The sequence below is a fragment of the Acomys minous genome (assembly GCF_964271855.1).
Source record: "Acomys minous genome assembly, chromosome: 3".
Lineage (NCBI taxonomy): Eukaryota > Metazoa > Chordata > Mammalia > Rodentia > Muridae > Acomys > Acomys minous.
In genome coordinates this window covers 34,276,802-34,304,526 of record NC_140485.1, presented here as the reverse complement: position 1 = coordinate 34,304,526, position 27,725 = coordinate 34,276,802, and positions in this window count along the sequence as shown.

Genomic DNA, 27,725 nt, shown 5'->3' with positions numbered 1-27,725 from the left:
AAAGAAACACTAACAACTCTATTTACACGAACACAAACATTGCATGAGAAAGTTCAAGAATTGAATTACAGATTCATTCCTATTGGTTATCTGGCTAATGGTAGATTATCTTAATTGTTTTATTATAATATATTTTCATATCTGTCAGTACAAGGCACTCTGTTCTTCCTCTTATGTTTACCTTCTTTTCATAATGTTTTCAGGCTAGTGTTTGCCTACCCTGTCCTTTCCATGTCTTCTTTGGCACGGCTGTGTCAAGTTCACCCAGAAAGGTTTCTTCTAATAAAGAAAACCTTTCAAAGAAAATTGTGGAAGCTAGCTTATGTTGAAATCATATCTGATCAGGAAGTCAAGTCTGGTAGTGCAGGCCTGTAACCTCAGCTCCCTGGAGAACGGCGCAGGGGGATTGTGAGTTCGCAGCTTGTTACAGGATGAGTTCAAAGCCAGCATGAGGAAACTAGTTGATTTCATTCCCCAAAAGAAAAAGAAAGAAAATAGGGACAGAAGCTGTTTTCAGTGGCAGAGAGGACCTGGGTTGGGTTCTCAGCAGCCCTGAAATAAAATAATCATTTCTGATCATGTCATTTCTTTACCTTTTGTTTTTTTTTTTCCCCCTCTGAGACAGAGTCTCACTCTGTCTGTCCTGGAACTCAGTTGGCCTGGCCTTGAACTCATAGAGATCTTCCTGCCTCTGCCTCTCAGTGCTAGGATTAAAGGTATACACCTCTATGCCTGGCGTATCTTTCCATTTTGTAATTGTGCCATTTCTCCATGAGATTTATGATCTTTGTCTCTTCTCTCTGTGTCTGTGTCTCTTTCACTTTCTTTCTCTCTTGCCTTCCCCTCGCACTCTTCTTTCCTTTCTGTCTCTATTTTTCCTCTATCCCTCCCGCTTCCCTTCTCCCTTTCCCCTCTACACCTACCCCTACTTCCTTCCCTCCCTCAACCCCGCCTCTTTCCTCCCTCTGTCACGTTGAAACCTATATTCAACTCCTTTCTTGCTGTATATGGTGGCTCACACCTGTTATCTCAGCCCTTGGGTGAGGGGAGGCAAGGAAAGAGCCACACATTTGATGCCAGTCTGAACTATCCCATAAAAAGGATTTATGGGTTGTTTTTCTAGCAATTGAAAATTTTCTTACAGCTATAAATTACTCTGAGTGTTTATCCCACTGATTGTCTTTTTTTAACAAATATTTTTTGAAATAGTGTTTATATGTATTGGTGTTTTGCCTGCTTATGTATCTATGGACCATGCTATGAGTTGACAGATTGTTCTAAGCCACCATGTGGGCACTGGGAATCAAACCCTGGTCTTCTGGAATAACAAACCAATGCTCTTTACTGCTGAGCCATCTCTTGAGCCCCTTTCTCATTATCTTTTAAAAGTGGTTACTGTATAATTAGAAGTTAACAGAATTTTTTTTCACATTTCTACCTCGTAGTCTTACTAAACTTGACATTTCTAACTTCTCATGTCTCATGGAACCACTAGATAGTAATATCCAAATTAATTATTTTGTTAGCAATACAATTTTAAATGTTTTTACTATTACTTGTATCAGTATTTCAACCATTTTTATGAAAGTGTTCCATGTGTGCCCAGTGCCTGTGGACGCCAGAAGAAGGCACTGGATCCTCTAAACTGGATGACAAACAGTTGTGGGCGGCCTTGTGGCTTCTGAGAACTGAACCTAGGTCCTCTGCAAGGGCAGCAAGTGCTCTGAGCCACTGAGCCATCTCTCCAGCCCTATGGATATAACCCTTAACATCAGCAACATACATTCTTTTTCTTTTTGGAAAATATTCCAGACATTATGGTATTTTCTTGTTTTTAAAAGTCTTCTCACTTTCTGATAGCCAAATAATATAAACAATAGCAAAATTTAAATCGAATGCATTTTATCTAATCCAAATGTTTGTGAAATAACTGAAAGTTTTTTTCCTTAAGTTTGTGTAAAATATCATTTTTCAACACACACACACATGCACATACACACACTATTGATATTTTAGATACTATAAGGATATGGCCTTTTTGCAATGTTCTTGGAGAAAAATAATAAAGTTTGTAAATAAAAAAAAAGTCAACAAAGCTACAATTCTCTCCCTATTCCTGAACAGTATTTTCAAACATTCCATGAGAACTCTGCGCTCTTAAGAACTGCACTGCTTCTAGAGACCTCTGAGAAACTGCTTTGGAGAATAAGATAGAGTTAGAAATGAGTAAGTGAGTAAGCAGTTTCCACTGTAATTGTGCACAGCCACTTACAAGGTTCAACATAACGGCTCCATCAAAACTGATTATGATACCAGATTTAGTTCAAACCCATGTGGTACTAGGAATAACTTGGTATTTTCTGAGAAAAACCCTTTCATAAATCATTCTTTTCTAGGTGAGAAATAACACACACACACACACACACACACACACACACACACACACATACACACACAGGCACACACTAGGTATTTTCTTATTTGTTAAATTCTTCTGTCAGGCCTACAGAGCAGTACCAATGAACTTGCGGTTTTCCATGTATCAGGTCCATAGACAATGTGCTGTCTCTAAGCATTGCCTTTAGAAATTTAGGATAAGGACAGAAGGACCCTGCAGGATGTTTGTATTCTACCACGCACACCCTGTGCATACCTTAAGGGTGGCCCTGTAGTTTAATGGAATGAGGAGACATGTGGCCTTTATGTTGCAAATTAATTATTTAAATATATTTATTTAAAGTTGGAAATAATGCACCTTATATGGCAGAATTGTGAGCACCTAAGGATCCTATTTTCCTGAAAATGCTTTCCATAATTGCACAAAACTGATGGGACCACTGGACAAATCATTTGCTTCTTTTTTTTTTCCCTGTCAAACCAGTTGCTAAATATTGCTCAGAAAATAGGAAGAAGAGTAATACATTCTTACAAATCTTGATTTTCATAAAAATTCTGTGATAACACTGTGACCTTTTACCCTCCTTGGGGGACGTGTAAACATTTGAGCTGTGTAGGCCACAAATGCAATGATGGACATGAAAACCCTCTTTCCTTACCAGGGTGTGCAAATTCTTTAATAGACGCTTTGTTGACCCTTCACCACTGCTGAAAATTCCTCAGTATTTAAGCAATGTGAAAAAGAAATCTCAGTGTCTGGAAGACAAGGCATTCAAACCATGTGACAGTCCCATATGCAACTCCAAATCTGTCCTCATAACTGTCTGTGGGGCTCACAAAAGAGTCACACATGTAGCTATTGGAAGAATGTCTTAGACAATTTGGCACACAAGTTCTAAGATTAGCAGCTGAAAGGGGGAGGGAGGAAGAGAGGAACATAATAGATGAAGTGACACCCATCCACTACCATCCTAAATTGTTTGGAATGTTAAAAATATTGTTTTGATCAATCTATATATACACCCTCAATTTTAAAGAGAAATTCAAAGCATGTTGTGGTTGATAGAACAAATGGTTTTAAAAAACACTATGAAATCTATGTCACTGAACAAGGGAGTCCAGCCAGCTCCCAAGTGGCATGTTAACATGAAGGAAAGCAAAGCCAGGATGCTGTGAATCAAAGAGGCACGGGTCTATTTTTACAGAGGCTTGTGTCTCCCCATCCTCTTTTCCAAGTGTAAAATTTTTTTAGACATGCTTAGCCTGTCAAAATAGGTAAGCCTTTATATGTAGTCAGAGTTGCCCACCCAACGCTGGACCACCTCTTCCCCTCGTGAGGCCTCCAGTTCTACGTGCAGCATCCATGCTAATTACCAAACAAACAGAAGAGCTGTTCCACTGGTTTGTTCACTTCCCCTATTCCTGAACAGATTGTTTGAGACATAATATGAATACTAATTAATGATAAAATATCTCTGAATGTTTAGAAATAGGGACAAAATAGCAATTTTAGAGAAAAGCCCAGATCAATCTTATGTAAAAGCACTTACCAGTAGAATGAGTAGTCAGGATCCAGCTCAGAAGCCCGAGAGCAAAATTGGCGGAGTTTGTTGCGCCGGTTCAGTGGGAAGTTGGGAGGCGGGGGGGTCACTTGTTTTCTTGAGACGACGTTGACAGTCTTTCTAACCTTTTCCTGTATTAAATTGGAAGGGTTTAAAATTAAAGTTCTCTTCATGTGCAAGAGGTGAGAAAAGTGGTCAGGATTTTCTTACAAGTCAACTCAAAGATACGGAGGGGAGAAACTCTTGACAAATTTTGTTCAGAGTTATGTGTCTTTTCTCTGTAGCAAAGAGGCTACAGCTGGTCTATTTTGATCAGATCCTATGTACCCGAGTTGACCAGGGATCCCTGGTACATGGTACATGTGAAAGGGAATTTACAAGAGTGAGCCTGGAGAGTTTCCTAAGGTGTGCAAAGCTCTGGGTTTGATTCTCAGAACCGGAAAACATTCCTCTCTGGTTTGGTTTTGCTTTGACTAAGAGGTTGTCTAATCTCAGAAAAGTGTACCCACAGAGGGACCCAAAGAGGGAGGGACACAAATGCAGAAGGAGGGAAGGACTGGCGTGAGAGAGAGAGAGAGAGAGAGAGAGAGAGAGAGAGAAAGAAACTTAGATCCTGAGATAGAGGAAGTCAGGGAGAGAGTCAAAGAAAGGGAGACAGAGACTCAGAGAGGTGGCACTGTTCTCAGATGTGATAACTACAATGGCCTGTGAGCTTTTTAATGTACCAAGAGCAATCAGACTGTGAAAACAGGGATTGCAACAGTTCTACGGGTCAGTGTTCTGTGTAGAGCAGTTGTCTTAGAGGCGTTGGCCATGTCATTATAAGCAGAAAGTATACAGAAAAGAATTTTGATCCTATGTTTTCATGTTGCTCGTACTTCGAGCTTTGCATATTACTTTTATATTGCTGTAGTAGAACACCTAGACCAAAGACATCTGAAGGAAGAAAGGGTTAGAGTTGATCGGGCCATGGAGACATAGAAGCCAGCGGCAGGCATTGCAAGTGGATATGAGGAATGCTCATACCTTCAGCTGCAGCTGAAAGCAAATGCAGCAACCGGAAGTATGACCCGGCTATGCACTCTCAAGGGAGGCCAGAAGAGGACATGGAGGCCCCTGGAGCAGGAGTTGCAGGCAGTTATCAGCTGCTGGATATGAGTAGTGGGAATGAAACTCAGGTCCTTTGGAAGAACATTAAGCACTCTTAACTACTGAGCCATGCCCCCAGATCCACACCAATTCCTTAACACTAGACTAAACTTCTCGTATTTATGTTAAACATGAGGGAGAACACTTTGTGGAACTTGCAGTTAACCAGACAAAACCCACAAGTTTAACGTGTGAGATTATTGTTACACCAGTGTATACGGTGATTGGCCAAAGGGGCCAATGTCACCAGTGCTGTATTTGAGAAGCATCACAAGGAAAAGAAACAGTTCTCTGTACGTGATAAGCTGTGGGGTTTGCTAGCTTGGTAGAGACTATGCAAAACTATGGGTCTCTAATAAATTTAAGTATCTAAATATCTTTGGCCAACCTCATGAGATGTTTGCCTATGTGTCAAAATAATATAGGAGTTTCATGACACTTTGCTGCCATCCCAGAGCATCTAGATCCAGCAAAGCATCAGTAGAACTAACCTAAACCATTTTCTCTTGGCGGGGAATGTTTATTTACTTTCAACCACTGCCATTCACAAGGCCCTGTGATATGCCCATTCTTCTGTTAGGTGGCCTGTGTAAACGTAACCACCAATGTTCTGCTACCAGGCTCCATTATAATATTAATCTTAAATGTGAGGACTTTGGAACTTACAGTCATCAAGTGACTTAGCATAGTTACCCAGGGAGCAAACAGCAGACCTGGGACATGAGCACGAGGCATCGTGGTGTTAACAGCTGATGCAGTCTTTACCATATCATAGTACCTTTCAGTTTCTCTGTTATTTTCCGTTGTTGCTTGTGCTTGTTTTCCCCAGCCCCATCCTAACTTCAGATGTGAAACATCTGCACACACTTAGTGAAGTTCCAAAATCATTTAAAGTAGCTTTAACAAGGCTTTAAAGAAGAACACAAATCCAGATTAAGATGGCAGATAGAGTTTGCAGTTTGAAGCTAGCAATATCTGTGTCATCTGCTTTTGGCCAAGTTATCCTGGGAAGCCAGTTCTTTACTTTCTGTGGGAGTCACAGTGAGTGGAGTGCTTGCTGAGTCTACACAAAGACTTGGCATTTATATCCCTGGCTTCCTCCTAAGCAGTTCATGGTTGCATGTGCCTGTCACCTCAGCACTGGGAGTGGTAGGGGCAAGTGGCTTCCTGTGTCTCACTTATCACTGCCAGCCAATCTTGCTAAAATCTCAAGTTCCAGGTTCAATGAGATACAGTGTTTAAAAAAAAAAAGTGAAGAAATTAATAAAGGATAAAAAAAAAGTAAAAAAAAAAAAAGTGGAAAAGCAATAGAAAAACACCTGTTGTTGACCTCTGTTTCTACAAGTGCATGCATAGGAAAGCCCACTAGCATACACTCAACCCACACAGACACAAATACTCTCACGAAAACTTTTCCTAAAAGTAAATTAAGAATTTTAAGTCTCTTCTTGGTAGCCTGCTTAAAATTCTTAATTTACTTTGAGACTTGATACCCTATGAGCATATACAGGGGGAGGAAGTCCCCCTCAGTCACAGTCATAGGGGAGGGGAGTAGGGGAAAATGGGAGGGAGGGAGGAATGGGAGGATACAAGGGATAGGATAACCATTGAGATGTAATATGAATAAATTAATAAAATTAAATTAAAAAAAAAGAATTTTAAGTCAGGACACAAAGCAATAGGGTTCATTATGACATTTTCGGACATATATGTCACTATATTTTAGTTTTATTTATTCCTGCCTTTCCTATCCTCTTCTACTTTTCCACCCTTGCTCTTATTGGTATCCTTTCTGCTCTCAAATTGTCTCTTTTGCCTTCATGACACATGTATCCTGTCACCCTCTCTTCTTTTACCCCCTTCCAATTCCAGCAAACTCTTTCATGTCCCTCTCAATCTTCTTTTACGTTTCATCACACACACACACACACACACACACACACACACATACACACAAACACACAAAGAGAGAGAGGGGGGGATTTAACTCTACACTCCATATATAAGAGAAAATGTACAGTATTTCTCTTATCCTTAGCCAGCTTATTAATCTATAATATCACAATTATGTTATCTGTATTACTTATTTCTCAGTAGGACTTTAGATGACGCATATACAATATATTATACTCACAAGATAATCTGCACATACTGACTACTAAACTGCTGAATCATCTGAAAACCACAGATTCCTCAAATAAGACAGATGCTTCATTAGCATAGGGATTTATAGTTTTTACACTGTTGGTAGCTTAATTAATCAAAATTAACAATTGAAAGTATTTTTCTTCATCTCTCATTCTATTTTCATGTTTAGCGCAGTTGGCTTAGTTACACTACTGGAGTAAGACATTATTACTTCTAAGTCTGAGAAAGTATTAACTCATAATTTAACAGTAGTAAAAATGTTAATTCAATCCATCCTAAAGTCATAAGAAATTACCATTTTATCAAAGACTATATTAGGTGAACCATAAACCTAATTATGGTTATTCACTTATTTATTCAGAAGTTTGTTTGTTTGTTTTTATCAAACGCCTTTGTGTGTGTGTGTGTGTGTGTGTGTGTGTGTGTGTGTGTGTGTGTGTTTGTGCCAAGCACTGAACCAAAGTGGAGAGTCCTGTGACGACCCATGGCATTCATCTGTAGAACCAGGGAACTGTGACTTGTCATAGGTTCCCTTTTGTAGCAAGGCAGAATGTCCAGGAAGACTCTGGGCTGACTAGGTTGCTTTCTAGTTTGATCTCTAGGCACAATGTATACAAATGATGCGCTCAACAAAAGTGATTCCTTATAAAAATCAAATTCATGTAATCACCAGTGATAGTTAAACAATAATTCTAAAACAGTGAAAGAAAAAGTGATGTTAAATTTATGTAGAGGAAAATATGTAGGGGGGAAAGAAATAAAATGTTGATGGACACAACTAGTCAAACGACCACCATTTAAACCAGGGCGATTCTTCACGTTGACAAAAGAATCTCAGGAAATAGGTAGATATTTTAGATGGCTGCTCTATGAGTGACAAATCTCACCCCACCCTTGTTCTACTGAAAATATGCAATCTTTCATATCAGCCTAAGTGGTCGGAAGGTATCACACTGTCCCAACTAGGGTGGAGCTCAAATCTGCTTCTAACCCTCCACTGAGGCCCAATTTACCTCAATGGCAGAGAAGCCACAGCAGGAGGAAAAGGCTGTCACAGAATGCTCTCACTGTATCAGCTTGATCTTTAAACAGCTACTTAGAGTTTCAAGTGTAAACTGCCCCCTGAATAAACATCCTGGGACACAATTAACTCCAGGATTTCAACCAAACCTCAAGTAGTTTACAAAGAAATGATATATTTGTCAAAAGAGAATGAAACACCTATTTTCCAAGAGTAATTTAAGTCAATAAGTTATAGGCTAAATCTTTATTATAAATGCATTCTGGTGCCCGAGTGACTGCTGCCCTTTTGGAGGGCAAAGTGCATAACAGATTCAGTGACCTTCTGACTTGACAGTCCGATAACCGCCATTATGTGCAGTCAATGTAAATAAACATGCCTGACAATTTGCTAATTGGCTGACTCTGGTCAGCCAAGTGTACTTTTGACCTTAATGAGAACCTAATCAATTAGTACTTTGAGCAATAAAGACCTCTTGCTGATTGAGTTAGACAGGAATCACCTTTTTCTAATGGGATTAATGCTGCAAAGTGGCAAGATTTTAATTTAATGTATGATAATCCTCTCTTATTTAGTTAACATTGTGAAATTGAACTACAAAATAAACGTTAGACCCATGCTTCAGCTATGTTTTGAGCTTTTTTTTTTTTTTTTAAGAAAGGCAGTGGAGTATGAGGGATAAGGGGAGTATTCTCAACATACTTGCATGAAAAAGTCCTTCTGGGGTACAATACTGTGCATGAAGTTTATGTGTAATGAAAATAGAAAAAGTGAACAGGCAGAGAGACCCCAAGACTGAAATGAGAACTTGAGGTTACTTGGATTGCATGGTTATCACAGCTGTATGCATTATGATCACTGAGTTTTAAAAAAAAATAGCTTTCTAAAAACCAAAAGAAATATTACAATTCTAGACAAGCTGAAATGTAATATAATTGCTTTAAAAGTTTCGGTCTCCTTTCTGGCAACCGCTAAGATAGTACATCTAACATTGCGGAGGCAGAAAGTTTCCTTGGTGAACAAAAGTAAAAGCAATTCTATTAGCAGTAACGGCATCAGGAAATGTTTCCGGCTTGGGAGGTGGCTCGGCAGATAAAGTGTTCACCAGGGCAAGAAGAGTTTAGATTCCCACATCTGCACAAAAGCTGGGCTTCAGGATGTCCATAATCCCAGCACTAGAAAACAGGGATCCACAGAGAAACCTGGCTACCTGAATCATGAGCTCTGGGTTCAGCTAGAGACCTTATCTAATAGAAAGAGCAGTGGAGGAAGACACCTCACATCACCCTCTGGTCACCATACAGACTTGTGCATGGCTACATGCCCACATACATGCAAACACTCATACATACATACATATGAAAGCACAGAAAAAAAAAAGGGATCATTGCAAGAGAAACTGTCATGTGAAGTCACAAAGCAGGCTTTTCTGTGTGGTGTTTGATATAGAGCAATATTTTTCTATGTGTTCTGTGGTTTAGGTAAACATTCTCTTAAACAAAAAAAAGCAACCATAATTTGTAGGCACTTTCAGATTACTTTCTGTTTACAATGTATAATATCTGCCTTGGCAAAGGAACACGTTTATCATTCTAGGTTTAAAAAATTGCCATTGTGACATGGTAACCAAAAATTTATACTTGTCTGGGAACTCTGCAACCCTGCTGGCTCAGACTGAATACGTGTGTATTTTACATAGGGGAGGAGACACAGCTCCTTTAAAATTACTTGAAAAGTAACAGCTGTGTATCTGCAATAACTGTTTCATGAGACTTTTAATACTGATAAATATGCAAATATGTCATACTATTTTTAATACATCATTTTCACACAGTGTGGTGACTGAAAACAGAGCAAACATTCTGTGTATTTAGATTCATAATGAGAAATATGCACCATTCAAAACTGGGATTATCACCATGTTGCAGCAAGTAATTAAAAAAATATGCTTGGGGTGGTAAATAAAACAGTTCTGAATCGTAGCTAGAACACGGACGGATCCCAGGCCTGCAGGTGTCCACTTCTCCTGGTGTGGCATTGGCATTGTTACAAAGCCGTAAATACTTTTTACATTCTGATGGCGAGAAATCATGGTTACCATGCACTGCTTTGCTGAAACTACCAGGCAGCTGTCTCTAGATCTTTGAGTTCTGGAGATAGGACCAATGGGGTTTTATAAGTTAGATTAACAATTGAGGCACTTAAATCAACTTGCTCATTCTTTTACAGAATCTTATGAGAACTCCACAGTGGAGTTAAAATTAAACTTCATAGGCTCTCTTGGACCTTACTCTGCTGTACTTTTCTCTGTTCTTGTCCTTGTAATTTTGAATGTCAACTTGACATAATGTGGAATCATCAGAAAAAAAAAAGAGTAATTTTTTAAAATATTGATTTTTATTTCTGTGTGTGTGTGTGTGTGTGTGTGTGTGTGTGTGTGTGTGTGTGTCTTCAACATGTGTGTTGGCTGTGAATCACTGTATGTGGGTCTTCAGGATGAACAGTGATCAGTCTCAGCACTGAGCCACTAGGAGGACACTCTTAATGGGAACCTCTATCAGGTTGGTGTGTGTACAGTTCTGTGGGACATTGTCTTGGTTGTTGATTGATCACCATGGGCAGCACATTCCCCAGGCAGGGGGTCCTGAACAGTAGCAGAGAGAAGAGCTGCTGAGAACAGCTGAGAACAGAAGAACAGTCGCTGGGAATTAGGCAGGTAAGCAAGGGCCCATGTGTTTATCCTCTTGTAGCTCCTGACTTCTGGAAATAGCAGACTGTAATCTGAAACTGTTAAACTCTCTATTCTCCATGTTGCTTTTGGCCAGGAATTTTATCACAGCAACAGAAATGAAAGTAGGACAGGCACAGCAATGACTTTGTCCATGTGTTGGGAAGAAAAAAAACCTCAAAACCCCAGTATCCAGAGATAATCATAGCCGAACCATATATCCATATGTGTATGTGTGTGTGTGTGTGTGTGTGTGTGTGTGTGTACATGAGTAAAACTATATGGATCATGCTCTTCTGTGGTGTGTGTTATTCATCTATGGACTGGTTCTAGAGATCTGTCAATAAACATGGATATATGCACAACCACAGCCTTTGTTGTTACGTAATATCCCACAGCACTATTAAGCCATGCTTTATGATTTCTTTACTGTGTTCCTACCATCTCTAGTTAGACTGTACACAAAATATTGTTGTAAGACATGCAGATATTAAAATCCTTGTTATAGGATTATCTTCTAAGAAATAAACTAGCAATAGGATCACAAGGTACCAGGATATGGACATTTAAATTGGGATAAATGTGGAAAAATTGTCATCTGGAAAGCTTGATCATGAGAAGGCCTTTTTTTTTTTTTTTTTTTTTTTTTGGTTTTTCGAGACAGGGTTTCTCTGTGTAGCCTTGGCTGTCCTGGACTTACTTTGTAGACCAGGCTGGACTCGAACTCACAGCGATCCTCCTGCCTCTGTGTCCCGAGTGCTGGGATTAAAGGCGTGCGCCACCACGCCCGGCTTGAGAAGGCCTTCTTTTAAAGTCTTCTTATTATCTTTGGGTTTGATTAAAATGCCAGATGTCTAAATGTAGATTTATTTGTTCTACATGAAAATTACTGTAGTTGTTTCTATAAGAGCAGCTTTCAGTTTTATGCCCCTCAGCATTTTCTTCCACAGCACTGGCCTCTGATCCTATGAGAAATCCTCATTTCTTATATTTCCCACAATTCTCTCTTATTGTGCTTCAGCTTAGATAATCTCTGTACCTCTACATTTCTGTTTGCTATTTCTCATAACAGTGCCTATTCCTCTGCTCAGTCTTACCAAGTCTCAAAGATTGAGCTCAAACTTGTGATACTCCTGTCTCCGTCTCCCAAGTATCTGGGATTCCCGGCCTATACCGCTGGACCTAGCCATTCTTAGAATTTTTACTATATTTCTAACTCTACCCTTTGGTTACAATATTAGTTGCACTTCTAAAAAGTCTTTAAAATAACTTTATTACTTACTCTCTAAAATAACTTTCTTTTAAGAAGTTAAAACATTTTTTTTTCCTTCAGGAAAATGGATGTAATTGTTGCTATTAAACAAAATAACTCAGACTCAGAGAGACAAGGTTCCATGTTTTATCTCATTTGAGGAGCCTAGAATTTATATAAATACAAAAAAAAACCCCTAATATTTACATATGAGGTGAAACTAGAAGCAAGGTTGCCCACAAGAAGGGGCTGGACTGACAGCAGCGAGGAAGAGAGAGCGCGAAGTTTGTAAGCAGTGAACAGTTTAACGTTCACAATACACTCAGATGAGACAATGCTTATGAAACCCATCACTATTTACAACAAGTACGCATTGATTAAAAGTTTAAAAAAACAGAAAGAAGCTCCTGGGCTCTTTGGCACCATCTTTCTGTGTTCACTGGCTGTTTTATAATGGTTGCTTCCCGCGCATTCTGTTGTTTTGAGAGTGAACTAATGGCCGCCATGGCTCTCTCTGCACATTTTCTGGGAGGGAATTCATGTTTGTCTCTTCTGGCTGATTCATACTACCAATTTACTAATTTAGAATGACTTTAAACTGTCATCTTTCAGTCTCCAGGATCAGAAGTCCAAATTTGTTTTGGGGAAGTTTCGTGTGTTGCCATACCTCAGGGAACTCGTTTTTGTTTTGGTTCTACTCGGGGTGGGGAGCAGGGAGTGGGGGAGAGGGCGGGCGGGGGGGAGGGGTGGTGGTGGTGCGGGGTGGCAGGCTAAACCAGAGCAGATAAGTTTCTTGTTTTCTGAGTTCCTTCGTTTTCACCTCTGGTGAACATGGTGAGCATACTTTATTAGCCCGACGTTTTGTAAACAATATAATCATTCAAGAGTCCTGGCCTGTGGAGACACGTGCACCCCTCCTCTGTAGTACCGTGAACCTCACAGCTGTGCTTTCTGAACAGAAGTGGCCTTTCCAACACGTGGCTGACTGTAGACTTGATCTGACCACACCTTCCCAGACAGGAAGAAGCACCGCAAACCCTGAGCCACAGTAAACCCTTCCTACAGTGCATTTGTCAGATAGTATGCCACAGTACTGAGCCCAGTCACTAATAGCACTGTTCACGTTAAAGGCTGCATATTCTTTTTACAAGTGCTCTGTACTTTAATGTTGCAGGATGCCCAGTTATGTGTGGTTTTTGGGAAAGGAATACTTTTTTGGAATGCATTTATTATGACTAGTTTATGTGCCTTATATTTGTTAAAGGATTTTTCCTTATTTATCTTAATTTTTAATCGAATTGGATCCTTTTCAGTGTGTTATCTGACAGCCCAAAATCTAACATGTTCTCTTGGGAATGGAAGTTTAAGGTATAAATAAACTAAATTTTATGGAATTAGATGTTAGTGATTCATTTACATTTATATGGTCTAATTTTTCTTTAAGAATACTAATTTACCTAATATTCATGACTCTTTAACTTTAACTTAGACATTCTATAGAAATGCTCACTTGGCTTTCTCTCTCTCTCTCTCTCTCTCTCTCTCTCTCTCTCTCTCTCTCTCTCTCTTCCTTCCTACCTTCCTTCCTTACTTTGTACATTTGAAAAAAATTACTTCACTTTACATCCTGATTGTAGGCCCCTCCCTCACTGCCTCTGAGTCCCACTCTCTCTCCCTCTCTTCTTCATGCCCCCTCCGCCTCCCTTAGTCCTCAGAGAAGGGGAGCCTTCCTCCCCTAACATCTGATCTCAGTCTATCAAGTCTTGTCTGGACTGCCTGTAGCCTCTTCTTCTGTGGCCTGGCAAGGCTGACCACCACAGGAAGTGATCAGCATGTGGGCATCAGAGTCCAAGTCAGAAGCCCATGCTAGGGGACCCACAAGGAGACTGTGCTGCCTATCTACTACATCTGAGCAGAGGGTCTAGGTCTTCACCATGCATGGTTCTTGGTTGCTGCATCTTTTAAAGTGGAACCATACTGAGCCATCTTCCCTGACCTTCTAAATTCGTTTTTTTAATCCTTGCCTTTTAATAACTTAAAGATACATTACTCTTAACGTTAATATTTCTAAACTTTTTCTTTTCTGCCTGTATTAGAAAGGCAGGCCTTTTTCACACCTTGAGGTTTTCTATAAATTTTAGTGAGGCCATTCATTCTGTTCCCCAATCCCTACCTTTAGCATATAATGCAAATACATTAATTTTTCATTGTGCTCATATATGTTTATATTTTTAAATTTCAGAATCTTCTTGACCTTATATTTTTGTCTGACTTCTCACAGTCTTGTCTTATACTGCAACCTAGGATTTCTACATTGCTGTATTTCTTTCCTGTTCTTTTAAACACGTTTTTTTTTTGGTGGTTATACTTTCCTGTAGTTTTTTTTTTGTGTGTGTGTGTGTTTTAAAAAATATTTTTCTTTGTATTATATTGTATCAATTATTTCATAAAATCTGACTTTCATCAATCTCCTAAGTATGAGTTTCAAAAATTTCATACCTCTTTTAAAGTATATTTTACTCCAAAGTATCTTCTGTACAGCAATTCTTGTGGATTTTTATTTTAATTATTTTTGTATGATTATGAGTGTTTTGTCTTCATGTATGTCTATGCACCATCTGTATGTATGCCTGGTACATGTAGAGACCAGAAGACACTGGATCACCTGATCAGTTAGTGAGCTACCATGTGGGTGCTGGGAATTGCACCTGGGTCCCCTGGAACAGCAGCCAATGTTGTTAAACACTGGGCCATCTCTCTAGGCATCAAGTTTTACGTTCTCTCTCTCCGCTTTTGGCAAAAACAAGATACATTTGGTAGCTTTCATTTCTAAACAAGGTTGGCTTTTCCAAACTACCCTAGCTTCAATTTCGTGTCTCTATATTCCTGGTGGGTTTTCTTCTGTGAGGGCCTATGTCCATCAGGTTACAGAGGGTCACCTGATTTCCACTTCTGATAATGCCTCCTGAGCCCACCTGCCATAGCAGTACTGCTTGTGAGTAATGTGCGCTAGGCTTTAATTTGTTTGTCTATTTCAGAGAACCACAGCTGTTTTCCATGCCTGTCTTTATTGTTTAAACCCATCTGTGTGTCACCGACTTTGCTGGCTGCTGCTTGCTGCTTATCATCAAGCCAATTGTGTACACAGATTGTTCTCTGTTTCTCTTCTTCACCCCTACTGAGCCCAAAATGGAAATGACTGATATCGGTGGGTCTTTAAACCGAGGCTTTCAGTTATTATATTAAACAGTAAAGAGCAAGTGCTCCTAAAAGTAATAATCAACATGCCTTCCTTTTTTTTTTTTTTTACCATAATCTCTTAATCTCCAATTTGGAGAGAAAATTGAGATAATATCAGAGAATTAAAAATATTTTATGAAACATTTAAAAATACCAGTAATCTTTACATTGCAATATTTTCTGAAAGATAAAGTTTCAATGTAACTTACTACAAGTTTTTTATTCTTCTCTAGTTACAGTATTGGTCACATTAAAAAAAACATCTTTTTATGTAATTAGAAATCAAACTACCATATGGCCCAGGCATAGCACTCCTCAGCACATACCTAAAGGATACTCTATATTATTCAGAGATACTTGCTCACCAATGGTTATTGACACTTCACAATAGCCAGGATATGGATCAGCCTGTTGTCTGTCAAGTGATGAGTGGAAAAGAAAAATGTGGCACATATACACAATGGAAATTTTCAGCTGTAAGGAAAAATTAAATTATGAACGCTGAAGTTAAATGAACAGAACTGGAAAAATTATGCTGATTCAGATTACCCAGAAACACAAACTATGTATGATCTCTCTCGTATATAGATTTTAGCTTTGAAACCTTAGATTTGTATGTTTAACCCTATGTGCCTGTAGAGGCAAGGAAACTAGTAAGTGGCTATTGGGTGTCGGGGAAAGAGATATTTTGGTATGGAGGAGCGTGAAACACATGTGCGATGAAAGGAATAAAGGAAATAATGTGGGAGAGTGTTTACGTTGGGAAGGGGGCTGGGAGCATAAGACAGAGACGAGTCAGGGAAATATAACTAACACAATCTTTGAAGTCTATTATTTTATAAACCTACTAAGAAATATAATAAAAAATATAGTTTGAATGAAAATATCTTATTGGGAGTAATGTCCTTCTTAGAAGCCAAAGATTATTAAATAAACTCCCATGGCCTAGTATAAACTATCTTCCTTTAAGCTGTTGGCTGAGGGGCTCTCTAGAGACCCCATCCTCCCACCAGACTGCAAGGCTATTACCATTATCTGTGGTTGCCCACCAGAACTTGATAGTATGATCTTATTAGTAAAGAAATTACACATTTTGGTCAAAGAGCATGGCTAAATCAGGTGAGTATTGATCTGGAAGCCCTTCCTAGCATTCACAGCGTCAGAGGGCTCTATGTAGGATGCTGTCAAAGAAAAGCCAATTACAGTATTACATAGCCGTGAGCCCTGTGTGCTAAATAATGGCCAACCTGGTAAAATATGCTTATTGGTATAATATTGGACTAACCAAATGCTTTCTGATTATATTTAAGACACACTCCATAGAAGGGAAATCATGCCGAGAACTACTTGGTCAGGAACTCATGGTTTGGGAGCTTATAAGTGCTAGGGGGAGAACTTACTGTTTGCTAAATGTATAATTAAGCTGACTTATAAATACTTATCTTTAGACTTGTAGATAAGTCTACATATATTAACCTCATCAGAGATGATTCTGCCCCCCTGCAATGAATGTCATTTTATACAGAAATTCAAAACTAGTCAAAGTGCTGTCTATTGAGCGCTCAGTCCTAAATAGGATACTTTTTACCACACACACTCTCTCTTCATGATTCAGGGGAAATTTGCAGAAGTAGAAAGATTTTAAGAGCCAGAGGTTGAGAAGAATGGCTGCAAAACACTGTCTTTTGTACTTGGCACAGCTGCCCTCCTTATGAACTGACTTCACTAGTGGTTACATGCACAAGACCTTCATAGACTTGGGTCCTTCAATAGGTCCCCATGGACAGGAAAGGGTTTATGAAACCCCACCTATCCCCAAAGGACTCTTGACAGTTAATGTTGACTGGTGAAATGGGTGTCAACTTCTTCACTGTTTTAACAATTAGTAAGTTGACTATGTCCAATAAGTAACTGCCCACCTTGTTCAGCCAGACAATCCTATTCAACTCATTGGGTCCACACAGAAGAAAGGCACGACATCCAGTTAGACCAGCACCATTTGTTGAAGATGCTATCCCTTTTCCATCGAATGGATTTGGCTTCTTTGTCGAAAATCAAGTGACCATATACAGGGGGAGGTAATCCCCCTCAGGAACAGTCATAGGGGAGGGGAATAAGGGGAAAATGGGAGGGAGGGAAGAATGGGAAGATACAAGGGATGGGATAACCATTGAGATGTAACAAGAATAAATTAATAAAGGAGAAAAAAAGAGAAAAAAATAACCAAAAAAGAAGAAGAAGAAGAAGAAGAAGAAGAAGAAGAAGAAGAAGAAGAAGAAGAAGAAGAAGGCACGAAAGTAAAGGGAATTTGTTCTGAACAAAGGGTTTTACTGGAGAAGGAGGGGATGATAACACAGGCTAACATGGGTGAGATGAAATAAAAATCATTGTATATAAGCATGAAACTGTCAAAATAAAGTTAAATAAAAATTTAAAACCCAAAACTTATTTTTATTAATTTTTGGTTAAGTATAGAAGAAGAAGAAGAAAAAAAAAGGTCTTGTAAAGTTACTGGTACATTGTTTGCCACCTTTTCTCTGATTGTCAGTGTTTTTTTTTTTTTTTTTAAAGAATGTGCTTGTCTTTTGGAAAGCCATTTTACTTTTTAAGGGCTCAACTTGTGATGCGATGTAGGGGTCCTGCACATTCCCAAGATGACATGCGGCCTTAGATCCCGTTGATGTCAGTGTGTGCGAGACCCGATGGCAGATCTGTCACTCCATACCCTGCCCAGCCCATGTGCAAGATGGAGTCTCTCCCAAGTCAGTATCCCTATTTATGACTCCAAGTTCCCTTGACTGAAAATTGGCCTGGGATCAGTGCAGAGACAGTTCATCTGCAGTAACAGGAGGAAGATACAGAGAGTATTAAATGTGGGTGACAAGAATAAGCTTCCCTCTGTCGTTTCTATTATTTTAGTGAATCAGGTCACCATCACAGACTGAAGGGAAAAGAAAGCACTGGGCGTCACGGAGGAAAAGAGAAACTGTGAGCTAGTCACAGAGCAGGGTCAGAGGGTGAAGGGAATAGGGCAGAAGCCAGACGCTGAGTCAGCACAAGGACACTGCTTAAGGTTAATGCTCATAAAGACAAAGTGAGGACAGGTCGTATGGCAGGGGTAAAGAGTGGACAGTGCGTTGGTGTTAACTGGGGTTGGGGTTTTGTCGGGGAGTGTGAAGAAAGGGGGAGAATGAAAGGGGTACATGAAGTGATCATGGGGATGTATGCTGAGCTATCCTGGGAAAGGCTGATCCAGGAGAGATGGCTACAGAGCATCAGGACAGGGTGGGTGTCAGGTTTGAGCTAGGGGATTCTCAGGCTGTGTTTACCAAGAGGATGTCTTTTCTCTGTCCAGCCTCAGAGCCAACTCTTTTATTCCCAAGGAAGCAAGGAAATTAGAGGTTCCTTATCAGGAATGTCTCAAAACTCTCAAGGCCATATCCATTGCAATGGACACACAATAACTGGGGGAGCAATCCTTTTCCCTTTGCCCTGCCACCAAGGATTCAGAAATGATCTGAGTGCAAAGATGGACAGTGGGCCAGTTATCAACTACATGGTATGAGACATCTTCTAAAGCCTATAAGAGGGGCTCTCACTCTGTCACATGGGTCTAACCCTCCTCATAACCCCATGCCATGCTGCCTTTCCAGGACATTAGTAACTCACCAAATAAATTCCTTGCCAACAAAGGCAATCTTCCTAAGTGTTACTCCTGAACCCCAAAACTCTTGTAACTTGCGGTAGGAGTAGTGATGATAGTTTTCAGTGTGAACAATACAGGTTGTGAAAAAATTAGGAGGTGACAACAGCAGTGGGATGCTCAAAATGAGGCTGTGACTGGTGATGACCAAAAGGATCTGAGCATAAGAGTCAGTGTTCTAGGATGAAGGAGAGTTACAGAAAGTTTCAGAAAGATGATCTTGCCTACCTTGGGAGAATATTGTAATTACCAGAAACTGGCAAAGAACTTGGAGATAAAGCATTCAAGGAATATGAAAGAATAATCCAAGTCTGTGGATGAATAAAATAAGAGCTTCTGGTTTTTTTTCCCCTCTCTATCACATTTGCAAATATAAAAGAAGATTGACAGGTTTCAGCACTGGCCAAGTGTGGGAGGAGGATGGTACAACATTTTCATAGGCAGTTAGCAATATTTATCCTAACTCTCATACTTTCTCCATAATGGGAAATTCATCCTACATAAAGTGTTGAACAGGAATGCAAAGACGTTCATTTTTAACTAGGACTGTTGGGGTTTTGTTGGTGAGTGAGATGAAAGAAGGGAAGATTAAAAGGGGATGTATGGAATGCTGCAAAAATGCTTACAACACTAAAGAACTGTAAATAATCCACAAATCCATCCATATACAACAGATGAATTATCACACCCCCACCAACAGAAACACCATGCAACCCTTACAAAGAATTAAAGAGGAATCACGTGTATTGACATGTAGAAATAGCCATGTTATTTTATTAAGTTGGCAGAGGCAATACAAAAATTTTTGATTACTGTTGTGAGAATAAAATTTAAAAGCTTCATTTTATAAGCCTGAAAAATAAATATGGTTAAAATAAAAGTGATGGCAGAGTAAAGACATTTTTAATACCAAACTTATAAAGAGAAGAAGAAATTAGTGCCGTGCAAAACGAACCAGTAAGATTTATCAGATTTGTGGATGCCCCAGTGCTTCAGAAACCTCTGCCCCAAGAGCAGAAGTAGAGACGGAGGAGAGCAGGATCTGACACAGGGCTCATTTCAGGGTCTGGCCCAGTGCCCTGGCTGTGCCTGCCTCACCCATCACTTACCACACCCCCGCTCTTGTTCTCTTCTCTCATGCATCGCCTTTATTCATGTTTCTACCCTTGTGCATGACATTCTCACTGCCTTTAGTGCCCTGGATCTTTGTGTTGCTGGCTTCTTCTTGTCAATCAAATGTCATCTCAAACATCCTTCAGATGGATGCTCTGCTTTCTCAACCTCAAGTTCATTTTTGGTTTTGTTTTATTCATGGTATGTATTGTTTTTCTAAGGATATCTTGCTAATATGTTTGTCCATTTGTTACTGTGCACAACTTTCCACAGACTACAAGTACCCCCCCCACCACTGTTTTATCACTCTACTTAATATTTTCAGATTTACTTATTTTATGTGTATGTATGTATCTGCACCAAGTTTGTCCTTGGTACTTGAAGAGGTATTATCAAATAATATCCCTGGTTCTGGAGTTACAGACAGATGTGATCCACCATGTAGGTTCTGGGAACACAACTGGGTCTTCCGGAAGAGCAACAAATGCCCTTAACCATTTAGCCATCTCTTCTGTCCCAACCACTGCACTTTAGTGTACAGATGAGGGCCTGCTATCCTTTGCATTTATTGAGTGAATGAAAGAAGCAATGGCTAGGAGTAGTCATATGAATATCAAACTAAATCTCACTCCTTTGTCTTGCCCTGGATTAAACCCAAGGAAATTCCAATTAATAGAAACAATGAGTGTCTGGTTTGAATCAGGCAAAGAGGCAACAGTGGTGGAGATTTTTTGTACCATAGTCTAACCTTTAGGAAGTCCTTGCCTCTCTTTCCATTCTGATTACAATAGGGTTCAGTTTCACTGAAACACTGCCATTTTTGTAGCCTGGGAAGTAGGTTCAGAATATAAACAATTTAAACTTACGATAAGAATGAGAGAAAAGTGGCTGGTTTCTCTTCTAGCATCCTAGCATGTATCTTCCTCTTCTTTTATGATATTATCCAGAATTTAAACAATGACATTTGAATAATATTAATTATACTGATAGATAGGAGCAAGATTTGGTAATCAGCATATACTAGGCTTAAGCTTAAGCCAATGAACACATTGCATTTCCAGGATCCTATCTTTGGAATACAATTAGTCACGTGATCTCAACTAGATCTGGGCAAGCAGTTGAGTACTTTTGTTGGGGGAATTTGGATGTGGATCCTTCTTTACTGCTTGGGTTTGGTGTTGTGTGTGCACATGACACTTGGACTACTGTGGACAAATGGAGAGAGACTGGAGCTGCTAGAAAGTCCTTTCAGGATAGACTAAACCCAAGAAACAAAACAGAAAGGTAGAACCTTTGGTACTGTGTGAACACTGGATCAAGGTACATTAGGTGAAAAACTTAGTCAGTTTCTGTATACTGAAATCAAAATATTCCTAATAGATATGAAGGAAAAACCTAAATCATAAGTCAAGCTCTACCTCTGGATTCCAGAAGACAGCTGGAGCAGTCAAAGCAAGTACTCTCTTTTCAAGGTTTTTGTTCATTATTGTTATTGAGACTGTCCTGTGTTGAAGTCCAGACCAGCCTTCTACTTGCCACACACCCCTGGCTGGCTTTGACCTTGGGATGCTCCTGCCTCTCACTCGCAAGGGGTTGTGTTACTGTCATGATCTCTCATATTTGGCCCCTGATAACCACTCTTACCAAGTCCATGCTTTTTTCTCCTTTAATGCTGGTGGCTCACAGGTGACAGTAGCATGGTAGATTGATTCCCTGCTCCATAGGTATGAAAGCCTAGTTCCTTAGCCTTAGATAGGGCACATTTCAGTATAGCATATTTTCCTTAGCTCTCTTCCCCCTCCAGTTCTGAACATCCTTCATGACATTTGCATACAAATCTGCATCTCAGAGCCTGAGTCTAGGATGGAGCCTTCTCCATCTGCTTGCAAGGGTCAGCAATTTAGCAGAAAAGGCACAAGAGAAACAGTAGACCTAGGAGAAGAGGTTTCTTCTTTGCTTAATTTGAGTTAGCTCCAGAGAAAACAGACTGCATTGAAATTTCACAGACTCTTCCTATAAAAAAGTCAGTTCTGAGCCTGTGAATGTTCTCCAAAATATTCAATGTTTTAAAACCTCAAAATGATAAAAAAAAAAAACAAAAAAAAACCTTACTGTTGTCTAGATCTTAACTTTTTAAAGTAGAGAAGTATTTCTTAAATACTTGAAGTTGCACACACCAGGTCTCCACTTATAAAATAATTATTTTCTTACACCATGCTGTACACAGTAATAGATTTGCTTGCTGGGGTACAGGAAAATATACTATTTTGAAGGATATTCAGCCTAGGAATTCCTGGGTATGCCTTCAAGGTACAGTTTGTGGTATACATAGTTTAAAAACATTTTAAAATAAACCCGCTGTAGAGGAATTTTAATTCAGGCATGGTGGTACACTCCTTTAGTCCAGAACAATGAAGGTAAAGTTAGTTTGTAGAAGGAAGCACCCATGTTTGAAAGAGATGTGTAACTCAGGCAAAAAAAAAAAAAGTCATGAATCAGAGAAAGGTTTTACAGAATAGGCTATGTTGAACTCTCATGAGAAGAAAGAGGAAAGGGAAGCTACTTAAAGGGCAATGGAGAGAGAGAGAGAGAGAGAGAGAGAGAGAGAGAGAGAGAGAGAGAGAGAGAGAGAGACACAGAGAGAGACAGAGAGAGACAGAGAGAGACAGAGACAGAGACAGAGAGAGACAGAGGAGGCAGTTTTACCAGGATTGATACATGGAGACAGGTTACAGAGAAAGAACAAGCTAGACTCGGGTGGAGACCAAATGAGCCAGAGACTGAGAAGGAGCCAGGAGACCAGAGCAGATGGCTGGAGTTAGTTTGAGGTCCAAGCAGAGCAATTCCAAGGCTGAGAGAGAAACCAGACTGAATAAGTCAGCTGGGAGAGGAGTTTGAGCCAGAACAACTGAGTTAAACCAGCCAGCCCAGGGCTCAGAAATCAGAAGAAAGGGTGAGCTATTTAAGCAGTAAGTCTCAGAGGTTGAGGACATTCTCAGCCTGGACTAGACTGTATGGTGACTCGAAGCTGTCAGGGTTAAGCCTAGGCTAGGAGACAGAGGCAGTAATCCTCCGAGACAACAACTGATATAGGAGAATGTAGATTCTTTTTATAACTGCAGCCGCTTGTGTGCTGAAATAGCACCAATGTACATACTTAGTGTGCGATGAAATTAAATTAAAGAGTTCTAGATGCCCAACTGGTGTGCTCTTCCCTTGGGAGTAATATTTCTCCGACTCTTAGCATTCCCTAATGGCCTGCAGTTGTTTGTGCAGGGTTGAGGCCTAGTGAGCTCTCCCCTGATCTCTTCAGCATATCCACTGGTGTCCTTCTTCTGCTCACGTTTAGGCAGTCACGCTGGTAAGACGTTATAGGCGTAGCTTCTGAGATTCCCTGGAGATGCAATCTCACAGCAAACTCCCTGTTCCTTTGGCTCTTACAGTCTTCCTACCTCTTCTTCCACAATGATCCTTGAGCTTTGAAAGCATAGACAGGCACGTAACATATTGATTGAACAGGTTGTATCTATGCATTTAGGTGTGTATATGTGTGTGCATGTATGTATGTCAAACAGTAACTATTAAGAAGAGAAATTTGAAAGGTGGAGCAATGTAGAATGATTTGGAGGGAGGAAAGGGGAGGGGAAATCATGTAATCATAATCTAAGGCATTATAATGTAATATATAAGTTTATAATTTAATAAATAAAAATTATTAAGTACTTTCTTATTGACTACTTCAGTGTGGCTACACAGACTGTACATTTTCTGGCTTTGGTCTCACTGTATGTATAATGTGATGTAACATATGAAGTTAGAATCATGATATCAGTGAAAATTCATTTTATAAAGTTGTTGTTGAAGCCAACATAAGTGGTAGAAAAAAAGTCCAAGGTTGAAATTATATTTTGATGACATTTGTCACATAGAATAACAATAATAAGGACTCTACCATACTTTGATTGTATATTAGGAAAACTGTTATAGGTAGGTAGGAACTAATTCTACTTTACATAAGAAATGTATGTATGTCTTTGATGTCCTAGCTGTAGATATATAATGTAGTGTAATTTGATGGATTTAATTAACTTCTCACAAGAGTAGTTGCTTGACTTCAAGAATGTCCTTTGGAAGATGTTCAGTTACTCATTGTCTTCAAGGTTGAAACATTTTTATATACTATTTTTTATGACACCCTTGAACTGTTCTGTTGACAATAAATCTCACCATGTATAGTTTATGGTGAACAAAATTACAAAATTGATGGGTAGATATTCATCAGCTCACCCAAATTATATCATTTGTTCAGTTTTTAAAGGACCTGTCTTTGAGCATTGCAAAACCACATTGTTTTGAGGTCAAGAGAGTCTAAAGAAAATTCAGGGAAATACAGTACTTTAACCATTTTTAAACATCACCATTAGACACGACTCTTCTAATTACATATCACTGTGAAGGTATTCATTATAAGCCTGTAATGCTTCAAATATAACATGAATCGTAAAACATATGGGTCTTTAGGTAAAATCTGAGTTAAGATCCAAACATTTTCTACTTAAAGGCAATGCAACCTTAGTCCATCCATCATTTGGTTAACGTCTTTTTCTATGTCATTTTAATGATATGCAATGTGGTCGTTTAAATAAAAATGGTCCCCTTTTCAGATATTTGAATGCTTGGTCATTAGGCAGTAGGGCTACTTGACAGGGATTACGAGGTGTGGCCTTTTGGGTGGAGGTGTGGCCTTGTTGGAGGAAGTATATCACTGGTGGGTAAGTCTTGGGGTTTCAAATGTTCAAGCCAGGCCCATTGTTTCCCTCTCTGCTGTTGCCTGCAGATCTAGACATAAAAGTCTAAGCAACTTCTCCAGCCCCATGTCTGCTGACATGTGACCACGCTTATCCCCATGGTAAACCTCTGAAATTATAAGCCAGCCCCAATTAAAGGTTTTCCTTTATGAGAGTTGTTGCAGTCATGGTGTCACTTTACAGCAATAGAACACTGACTAAGACAAAGGTTGGTACCAGTAGACAGGCAGGGACTAGGGTACTGACTGCTGTTACAGGTCTGATCATATTTCTTGTGGGCCGAATATGGATTCTGAGATGCTTTAAGTGGGCCTTCATGGGTCATACTAATAGGACCAGAGAAGACAGTGGTAGCGTGCTCAAGAGGTTTCAGAGGAGAAGAATATTAGTAAGTGGCCTACACATCATTCTTGTAATATTTTGGTGAAGAACATGTTTGCTTTTTTCCCTTGTATGAGAAATCTGCATGAAACTAAACAGAAGAACTTTAGATTAATCGCACTGGCAGAGGTGATTTCAAGGCAGCCTAGTATTAACTCTGTTGTGTGGCTATTACAGGTTACTTTTAGCAAACCTAGATGTATTGGAAATGAACAAGTTGAGCAAGGAAAATAATAGAACGTATTGTTGGAGGAGAAAAGGGGCACCAGGAAGTGTAGTGAAGTTAAATCTAGTGTTTAAGGAGATTACAAAGTTTAAAGAAAAGCCTGATGCTAAATGAATAAAGGAAGCGGTGACTTGGAGATAAGACCCTACCCAGCTAAGCTTCCAATTTGTGAAAGGAATTAAAGAAAAGCTTAAGGTTGAGCACGGTGGCACATGCCTTTAATCCCAGCACTTGAGAGGCAGAGGCAGGCAGATATCTTAGTTTGATGTCAGCCTGGTCCACAGAGAGTATTTCAGTACAGCCAAGCTTAGATAGTGAAGAAAACCACTGAAACCAGAAAGCTGGTAGGAATGTATTTGTAAAAGGTGGCCATATTTCAGCCTTAGCAAGCAGCAGAACCTGGCAGCTCCAGCCACATAGTTCTGGCTTTGGAGTCAAAGATACAAGAAAGGAGTTATGGAGTTCCCTTCCACGGCTAAGGAAGTCTCTGAGGCCAGGCATGCATTAGGGGTGTTTCCACATGGAGGCCTGGAGAGGCTATGGCAAGAAGCTGTGAAGGGGAAGCCTGGATTGCCTTGGGGGACTCCAAGATGTTAGAGATGGCAGAGCTGAGAAGAACTGTAGCTTGGGTATGGAACCAGCTCAAGAGAGAGAAATGTGTTGCACTCAGCAAAGCAGAAAGGAGTTGGAGATCTGAAGAATATTTTGACATCAATCATGGAGCTTTAGAGTTTGGAGTTTTTTTCCAGCTGGTTTTTCTGCCTTGCCTTGGTCTGATACTTCTCCCTATGCTCCCTTCCCTTCCTTTTGACATGGTAATGTATATTCTGTGCCATTGTATGCTGAAAGTATGTGGTCTGCTTTTCTATTTGGATTTTACAGAGGGTTAGAGTGAAGAAATTGGCATGGGTGTCAGAAGAGACTTTGAACTTTTATATAGTGTTGATACTGTGGAAGAATATGGAACCCTTGAAGTTGGACTGGTAGCATTCTGGATTGTGATACAGCTACAAGCCTATGCTGGCCAGGGAGTGGAATCTGGTGGTTTGAATAGGAATGACCCTCATAGGCTCAAATATTTGAATGCTTGGTCATTTGGGAGTGGCAATACTTGAGAGAGATTAGAAGGTGTGGCTTTGTTGTAGGAAGTATGTCAATGGGGGTTTCTCTCTCTCTCTCTCTCTCTCTCTCTCTCTCTCTCTCTCTCTCTCTCTCTCTCCCTCCCTCCCTCCCTCCCTCCCTCCCTCCCTCTCTCTCTCTCTCTCTCTCTCTCTCTCTCTCTCTCTCTCTCCTGCCTCGGAATTAGGATGTAGAACTTTCTGCTCCTTCTCCCACACCATGTCTGCCTGCAGGCTGCCTTGCTTCTCATCTTGATGACAATGAAACAAGCCATTGAACTGTAAGCAAGCCCTAGACAACTTTCTTTTATAAGAGTTGCCTTGGTTTTGCTGTCTCTTCACAGCAATAGAGCATTGACTTAGACAATGGGCATGGGCTTCAAGGATTCAAAAACTCCATGACAGGCCCAATCTCTTTCCTGTCTCTCCTTTTCTCCTCCCTTTTTCTCCCTGTCTGCAGATCATGATGTAGTTGTGACTACTTTTTCAGCCCCATGCCTGCCTGCATGCTCCCATGCTCACCACCAGAATAGTAATAGACCATAAGCTAGTCTCCAGTTAAATTTTTCCCTTTATAGCATTGCTCTGGTCATGGTCTCTCTTCCCAGTAAAAGAACAGAGACTAAGATTATCCATAAAATTTAAATCAAGTCACTTTTAAATTTGTGCATGGCACTGTTTAGGTGTATCGAGAATTTAAAAGATTCGTGCTCCAAAATGGTCTAAAAGCCAGTAGGGCAACAGTTGAATTTGTAGCAAATTACAAGAAATCAGAGTTCTAAAGAAATGGTTGTTTTCCATTTCAAGAGTGGTAAAGGCACACAGTGTAGGGAAGGAAGAATTGCCATTGTCTTTTATTGTGATATTAGTTGATTTTTA